Here is an 8,321-nt window from a genome sequence, read left to right as displayed (position 1 = left end):
CATGTGTGCGTCATCACCACCTCAAACGTCTATAATGTGACTATTGTGTTCCTTAGAGCATCTCCAATGAAAATCGCTGAAGTGTCTAATGAAAAGGTGCAATCTGTCAGACAGCACTACAGTTGTGTACAGCAAGTAGTATTGTGTTGGTTAAATTGTTTATTTAAAAGTGAAATATTGGGTCAAGGAAATGACAGTATTCAATTAAAAGTAGCATACACTCTATTAGCTTATAAACAGTTATTTCCTAGTGCTGATAAACCGTTAGGATTTATGTGTAGTAAGTGTAAACATGTATTACTTATGTTTTGTGTGTGTGCGTGTTGTGTGATGGTTGTTACGAGAATACAATAATATTTAATTATCAAGACTTATGATTACAGTAAAAGGTTAATTCCTTATTTAATGTTAACTGAGTAAAAGTATTTGGTGATGTAGTAGCATATTGTCCCATTTATAAACTGTGGTTGTATGGGTGATTGTAGTATTTGTTAAACTGAAGTAAAAACCGTCTTACTAAAGTACATTTAAACTAATGTTATCGGGAGTAGTTCAGGAAGTTGAACATCAATATTATGGTTCTGATATTCATTATAAATGTAACTGTCCTTCTGTGTAAACAGTCTGTTTACAATGTTGCACATGTTGATTGGATTTGGACAGTAATATGGAAACTGTCAACAATAATGGTTTCTTGTCTTATAAAATAATCATTGTGAGAACAAAGGTATATCACAATTAATGTGTTTTATCTTTGTTGCAGCTGACATGGAGGAACACGCTGACGTCCAAGAGGATGCGGGAACGTCGGAAAGTGTTCAACAGACTGAGGAGGAGAAGATGAAGATGATGATGGTGAGAGGGAAGAAGAAAACACTCATAGGGAAAGGGGTGAAGAGGTAGTTCATATGAAGAGGGATATTGATAAACAGCTGTTTCAACCGTCCCCACCTGGCTGTTACTCCATGGATTTTAAGTGAATGCACAAATATCTGTGTTTATACAAAATTTATCAAGGTGAGACATGGAAAAGCAGTTTTACAAAGATAAAAATTATTTGGGGTCGAGTTTTTCCCATGTAATCCTATGGAGACTGACGGGCTGGGGGGTTATTTGGATGTCCGGTGGTTTAAACCCACGTAAACACTGGTGAAACAACATATCCACCATAAAACATGATTTAATTGGGAAAAACCTTCTGTTCTAGCTTTAAAAAGGACTAAATCATCCACAATGCATTCAATATATTTCATACAACCGGTTCATGATGACGGCAATTAGTTGTTACCAGACATTCACAAAGATGTGTAGCCCTGAATCACTCTAAAATAACAGCTTACGAAGTACCATCATGATATATAGTAAAAATATATTAAAGTTATGTGAAGTTTATATGAGGATGACAAAAACATTATGCACGTCCCACTTTTTCTGTAATAAACTCTGAACGATTTGTTCAAAGCTGAAAATCCAACTGTATTTGACAGATGACACGTGTAGGTTGCTATAGTGACTAAATATCTAGCTTTCATTGCGATACGACTGCTTTGTAAATATGTTTAATTGAAAAAATGTTCCTGCTCTCCCTACATGTTGAGGGTATATAGAGCAGAGTGAGAGCAAATATGAATGAAATTGTGGAACCAGGCGTGCCTGGAATAGCCCCGCCCCCTTTTTGAATTCTACAGAAAATTTAAAACCCAAACAAAAACCAACTGTTGGAATGTTTGTGTTCAGTGTGACATCACCGCATCAAAGGATCAAAGGCACCAATGATGATGCGAGACTCTAGAACTCTGATGTTAACTCAGGGTTAAAACCAAAACAGAGTCATTTCAACTGGTAACCACTACACACTGTGTCTTGTTTCATGTCTTCGGAAAACCAACAACGTCTTCTATCGACTAACAAAGTCTGATACAGTCTGATACAGACTTTGTTTGTATCAGATGTCTTATACTTATGTACTTATGTCCTCTCCAACATAGCGTGGAGGTCTGTGGCAGTGCAAGAACAGGGTGGTGGGTCCCCTCTTCGGAAAAGGGGGATCAGAGGGTGTGTGCTCATTACAGGGGTATCACATGCTCAGCCTTCCTGGTAAAGTGTACTCCACAGTGCTGGAAAGGAGGGTTTAGCCAATCGTTGAACCTCTGGTTTAAGAAGAGAGTTGCCTGTAACATTTGCTAACAGCAGTGGTGGGATTTGAAACCACAACTCAAGAGGGACAGAAGCCTTAATTCAGCCTTGGACCACACAGCCACCCTACCTGCAATTGTCTGACCCCCACACCGTGACATATACAGGGACTGTGGAAAAAGCCAATACTTTATTGAAAAATGCCAATACTTTATTAAAAAATGTTACCACACTTTGTCATTTGTCTTGCATTGTTGTTTATTAGAATATTGTAACCAGCATTAAGTGAGTAGGTTTAGGTCTGTGTGAATATGGGCTGAGCATTTACCTGGGCTGAATTTGTGAACATCTTCTTTTGCTATTCACTGTAATGAGCCATTACTCCTCCAACTGCCAACTATTGCTCAGAGACAATAGGATATACAGTTTTAGATTGCAAGGTAACTGTCCAAGACCAAAGACTTCACTGAAATACCACAAGTGATCAAAACAGTTTGTCAAAATGGGAAAGGTCATGTTTTTAATTGCAAATTCCAGCACAGTTGTTGATGTACCATTCAAAAAAGAACAATCATGAACACATACTACTTAGATATTGCAGCCATCCTGATCACAGCCACGGGGGGATCTGCATGTGTTTTCTTACCAACAAGTTTCTGGAGGTCCAAATGGCAACTTTGGCGGCAACTTATAAAGTCACATGCTGGTATCTGTTTCTTTGGGCTCGCCCCATATAGCACAAGCTGTGAGGACTTCCCTTGCTGGTAAGTACGGGAATTGCAAGGAGCCGGCCGTTGCCCACAAGTCCACAATAGCGCTGCACTCCCAGAGCAAATGCCTCACCGACTCGGGGTCGCCACATCCAGGTCGGGGGCAGGATGTGTGTGCTGACATGCCCCGGGAGTGCATAACCAATCTGACCGGGAGGATCTGATGAGCCACCATCCATGACAAGTCCCGGAGTCTGTTTTGGGAGAGCCGAAGGATTCATGTTGCACCAAACAGTTGAGGGCTCGTCAAAAGCCAGCCCACGCACTGGACTCACAGGTTCCTGCTCCTGCACAACTGAAATGAGAGAGCGATAATTTGTTAAAACATACACTTCTTCTTGCTCGAGGTGAAAACATTTTAGAAATGTCTGGATAAAAGCATAAGTTGGATGGCAGGGTAAAAGACCCAGGTACTTTAAAATCAGAGGGTAAGGTCTTTAATCTTCTGAGGTTTGAGCCCATACAGAACCGTGCCATAGCTGCAGTCTTAGGTTTCTGGATGGTGGCATGGCTGCTGTTATGTGTATAGCTTTTACTTACTCATCTCTCTTCTTTGCACTCTTTCCCTCTCTTTTCTGGGTGGGATGAAAACAGAGCTGATGAGTAAAATCAAAGGTAAAATCACTGATGATGATTAAAACCTTTCTTTCTAGTGTCAGTCCTCTAAGTCTCCAGTACCTTAATCTCTGCCTAACTTTCCCTACCGTGTCTAGCCAATTTGTTTTCCCAACCCCCTTCCTGATCAAATTTTACCCCAAGGATTTTTTGGTCGGTCCGAGTCACAGTCAGGGGGAGTCCTGTCATCTCAGTAGCTGTCCACGGCCCATGAAAATGGGCAAGGGTCTTGCTTCTATTATTTAGCAGCTGTAAAGAATCTGAGTCTAGTTAAGAATAGCAAAATTGTTTTTCACAATTACAAAAGAATCGGCCCAACAGCAAAGTCTATCAAAAATAGTTTCAACTCATCGGCGTTCCCCTCCAAGGAAGTCTTTAGTAAATGGTGAAAGACTTGTGTGTTATGAAGAGAAACCAGAGTGAGTACAGCTGTCTGCTTGAGAGCAGCAGAAAACCCTAGTTGACCCAGTCCAAACCATCGTGGTAAGCCTCACTGGGAGTCCAAACTAAAATGATAAGAGGCAACTTGGTAGACTCCTTACTGATGTTTATCTGTACTCACAATGCCCTTTTCTTTAAAACACCAGCCAATCACAAGTGTTACATGTGATAATCAATGTGTGAGTAATCAGGAAGCTCACATAAAAGATAGTTGCAATGTTTACCAAATGTTTAACTTTACAACCTGTAAGCTGTTGGAGCCTTGGTTGCTACAAGTTCCCAAACCTTCCCTCAAAATGTGAATCACAGATTTTCCAAATTTACCTATTTACCATGCTTTACATTAGCATAAATTCTATTTCCAGCCTGTTGATGTTAAACATCTGCTGCAAGTGTCTGAAGTGAAGTCTCCATCTGCTTAAGAGGAAACTACAGTGCTCATACCCGCCGTAACACCCTAAAAACTGGAGCGTAATACAATAAATATACTACAATTAAAGTGCTTGTTGTGCTGTCTGATAGTCTGAGCAGAAAAGAGAGAGCATACCGCTTAGTTTCTGTCACAGGAGGTCTTAGTCTACCACTACGTTCTATAACCAGGGGTGCACATAACTGGTACGCAAGTACGCATGCGCGACAAAAATCGGGAATGCGTAATGCCACTTGTGTTACTACGCGCCTTTGCGTACTTGACTGATCTTCTCATCTAACCTTACATATGACATGTTGCTTGCAAACTACGGTCAAAGAAGTCCAAAAAGCAACAGACATTAAGCAGCTTTTTTGGTGTTTCGCCAACTACAAAGAAACGCCAAATGGAGCCAGAGCCGATGAGCGCACTGAAAATGTGGTGCAAGATTCCACATCTAGCGGACAAAACAGGTGCGTTTTATAAAGGCTCAAAGAATTTCAACCATCCTTTATTTGACAAACATGAAAAGAGCAAGGAGCACACGAATGTGGCGCAAGCCATTGCTAATAAACAAGCTAGCCGAGACGAAATGTCCAGGACAAGCTGAATGAAGAACAGCAGCAAGCTCTGTTTAATATTTTTCTTGTTGCCTTCCATAAAGCTAAACACGCATGTCCCATGTCTTCCTATTCTGAGGATATTCCGTTACTGAAGCGGCTAGGAGTAAATGTCGGAGGTGTATATCATTCATGTGAACTGTATTTCGTTGCATTGTACCTGTACATGTGTGATGACAATAAAGTTGAATCTAATGTGAAGCGGGCGCACGGATAATGCAGAGCATCACTCACACCATCAGAGGGGAGTTACGAGCCAGGTTGCAGTCTACTGAGTTTTGGGGGCTACTTTTTGATAGATCTGAGGACATCACAAAAACTGAGCAGGAAATCATTTACATCGTGTCTGTGTCCAGCAACAGAGAGTTTACCTCAGACTTTATTGGATTGATTGAACTGGGTGCTGACCGAACTGCGCAGGCCATAATAGACGGACTTGTGAGACTTTTCCAGGACTCAGGCTTGGATGACTGGACAACACAGTTGGTCGCTGTGTGTACAGATGGCTGTCAACGTCGGAATCTACAACGGCGTTGTGCCAAAACTCCGGCAACTTGCTGCGGTTGGAGACTCCCTTGTGCACATTCTGTGCACCCATTGGAGAATTGCGTAAAATCAGCTGATTGCAACTTTCCTTACTGTGAGACATTTAATCGCTCTGTGGTCAAGCTGCTGCAGTTTTATTTACAAAAAAGTGGAGCAAAAAAATCTGCTGCACTGAAGAAGCAATGTAAAGAAAATGGGATTTCCTTTGTGAAACTGGGTAAGTTTCATAATATCAGATGGTCTGCATGGAGGCATGAAACACTGTTAAAAATATCAAGACTATTGCCAGCCAATAAAACACAACTGGCTACGAGTGATAACAGTGACATGCAGCATATCTGCACAGAGCGTTTTCAGTGCATTCTGTCAAACATGCTTGACATTGGCAACATTTTAAAGACCACATCCATTAGGTTCCAGAAGGAAAAACTGACCATTGGAGAATGTAAGGATGAACACATGGTGGCCATTGGACAGTTCACACTTCTGCTTGATGGTAAAGGCCAAAGGGCACACACTGTTTCTAATGCTGATGCTGACATAGACAAATCAAACTTACTCAGGGGATTAATTGAAGAGTTTGAAAGCAGATATGACTCCCTTAAGTCATGTGATCATTTCTTAGTATTTGATCCTTCAACATGGCCTCAGGAAATGCAAGATCTCCACAGTTTTGGAAACACAACAGTTTGCAACATTTTCAATATGAGGCCACCTTGCAACTTGACAAAGACACCACTGTGACAGAATGGATGCGCTTAAAGCAGGCAGGAAAACGCCTGGGAGCCTCTTCTGTGTATGACTTGGTCCAAATAGTAAATACAAGTAACCCAGATGCTTACTCCAACAAGGTGGTTAAGCTGTCTCTTACACTGCCTTTAGGCAGTGCAGCTTGTAAGAGGGGATTCTCACATCTTAACATAATAAAAACCAAGTACAGATCTCGTCTGTCACATGCTTGTCTCTCAGCCCTGATGCACATTCACCTGTCAAAGCAGACCACAGAGACGTTTAACCCAAAGCAAGCTGTTGACCTGTGGATGGAGACAGCTAATCGGAGGCTCAACCAAGGACAGGGACGTGCATCTGCAGCATCTTCATCACCATGCAGGAAGCTGAAGCAGAGGACAGTGGGGATGACACTGAAGAGGACAGTGGGGACGACGCTGAAGAGGACAGTGGGGACGACACTGAAGAGGACAGTGGGGAAGACTGCACTTATTAAGACTTCGCTGCATAAGGAGTGAGTACCAAACACCATTTCCTGGTAATCACCTGAGTAACTCACTGGAAAGGTTATGTGCACCCCTGTCTAAAACCCTACCAGTCAGATTACCACAGGAGGTAATATCTTTTGCAGCTCTTTTAAAATACTCTACCATAATAGTCTTCTATTACCATAAACATCTCCTGAAGATTTTCAGATTTTTTAAATTTTTTTCTGAGACAGACTAAGACTTATCTTTATTAATCCTTTTGGGATGACTAACCGCAAGGAAATTGAAATATTACGGAATAAAAGAAGAAAACTGGGTAAAACATGTAATGTTAATGTGAATATGGCTTCAAAACCTGTAAATGCAACTGCTGTGGCTGGAAATCAAACCTAGGCAAAATGATTGCACTGCTATGGTATAAATCATAGTCGAAAAGTAACACACCTGTTGCCTTTCTTCTGCTTGCTGCTCTGTTGATAAACTTTTCAATTGATTAGTAGTAGTTTCCAGACACGGGCAAAGTGCAAATCGCAGAGCACTCCCTGTGTCTGTGGATCCTCATGGAGGCAGCTTGATTGATTGATATGCTCCCTTATTTGTACCATAACAGAGATCTAGTATTTTATCAAATCGGGTTGGACAAGTAACCTTTCTGGCTAATCTTGACAAATAAAGCAAGAAAACACACAACGAAAACTACTGCGATGGCTGGGAATCAAACCCACGTCAACTGATTGGAAGGTAGCTATGCTCACCACTAAACCACCATCACTGGGCAATGGACTGTTCACTGCAAATCTTGCAACACAGCTAGTCATTTAGACTGATTTTTGCATTAATTACCATGAACACAAGGAGATTGCCTTTGAATACTTTTCTCTTTCAGAATAAGAGCATTTGCAGCTCTTTTACAGACCGAACAATAACACCTGTTGGAGATGCCGGGGATTGAACCCGGGGCCTCATACATGCAGAGCATGCGCTCTACCACTGAGCTACATCCCCTGAATATGTTCATATTTTTTTTTACTTTTTCTGAGATCATTGAATAAGAGAAGAAACCTGGGTGAAAATGTAATATTTATGTTATATATGGTTTCAAAACATGGCGGTGGCTTAAAATCAAGCCTGGGCAAAATGCTTGCACTGCTATGGTGTAAATCTAGTCAAAAAGCAACACATCTGTTGCCTTCTGCTGAACAATACAACGCTCTTTTTAAATCTTGTAACACATCTGGGCATTGAGAAATGCACTGGTGAAGACGGGTGGCTTCCAGTACCTATGAGATAACACAATATTGTTCATGAAGCCACAAACTATGTAAGGTGTTGTTTTATTGCCCCAGGTCCTTAACAGGGAGTATGCCTCCTTCAATGTTCAGTTAGTTTTCTGATCGGTTAAGATTTCTATGGGGACCCCTACCTGTGAAAAAGAAGTAAACTATTGGCCACTTGTCTTAGCCTTGGTGTTTCTGAGGGGGAAAGCCTCTGGGTGACATGTTGCTTAAGAAAGGTTTGTCCTTCATAGATCTAATTTTTTTCCAATTCTTGTGTTCACACTTGGCAC

General features: G+C 41.4%; 2 non-coding genes across 2 annotated transcripts; both read right to left on the bottom strand.

The window, feature by feature from the left end:
• Nucleotides 1-3,831: 3,831 nt before the first annotated feature.
• On the bottom strand, nt 3,832-3,944 carry LOC116678212 (U5 spliceosomal RNA). Its single transcript, XR_004329199.1, has one exon. It is a non-coding gene; the product is annotated as a U5 spliceosomal RNA (small nuclear RNA).
• A 3,743-nt stretch (nt 3,945-7,687) lies between these two features.
• On the bottom strand, nt 7,688-7,759 carry trnaa-ugc (transfer RNA alanine (anticodon UGC)). Its single transcript has one exon. It is a non-coding gene; the product is annotated as a tRNA-Ala (tRNA).
• Nucleotides 7,760-8,321: the final 562 nt, after the last annotated feature.

The sequence above is a fragment of the Etheostoma spectabile genome, unplaced genomic scaffold (genome assembly GCF_008692095.1).
Source record: "Etheostoma spectabile isolate EspeVRDwgs_2016 unplaced genomic scaffold, UIUC_Espe_1.0 scaffold00006646, whole genome shotgun sequence".
Lineage (NCBI taxonomy): Eukaryota > Metazoa > Chordata > Actinopteri > Perciformes > Percidae > Etheostoma > Etheostoma spectabile.
Note: the sequence above shows the minus strand (reverse complement) of the source record. Positions and strands in the feature narration are given on the sequence as shown.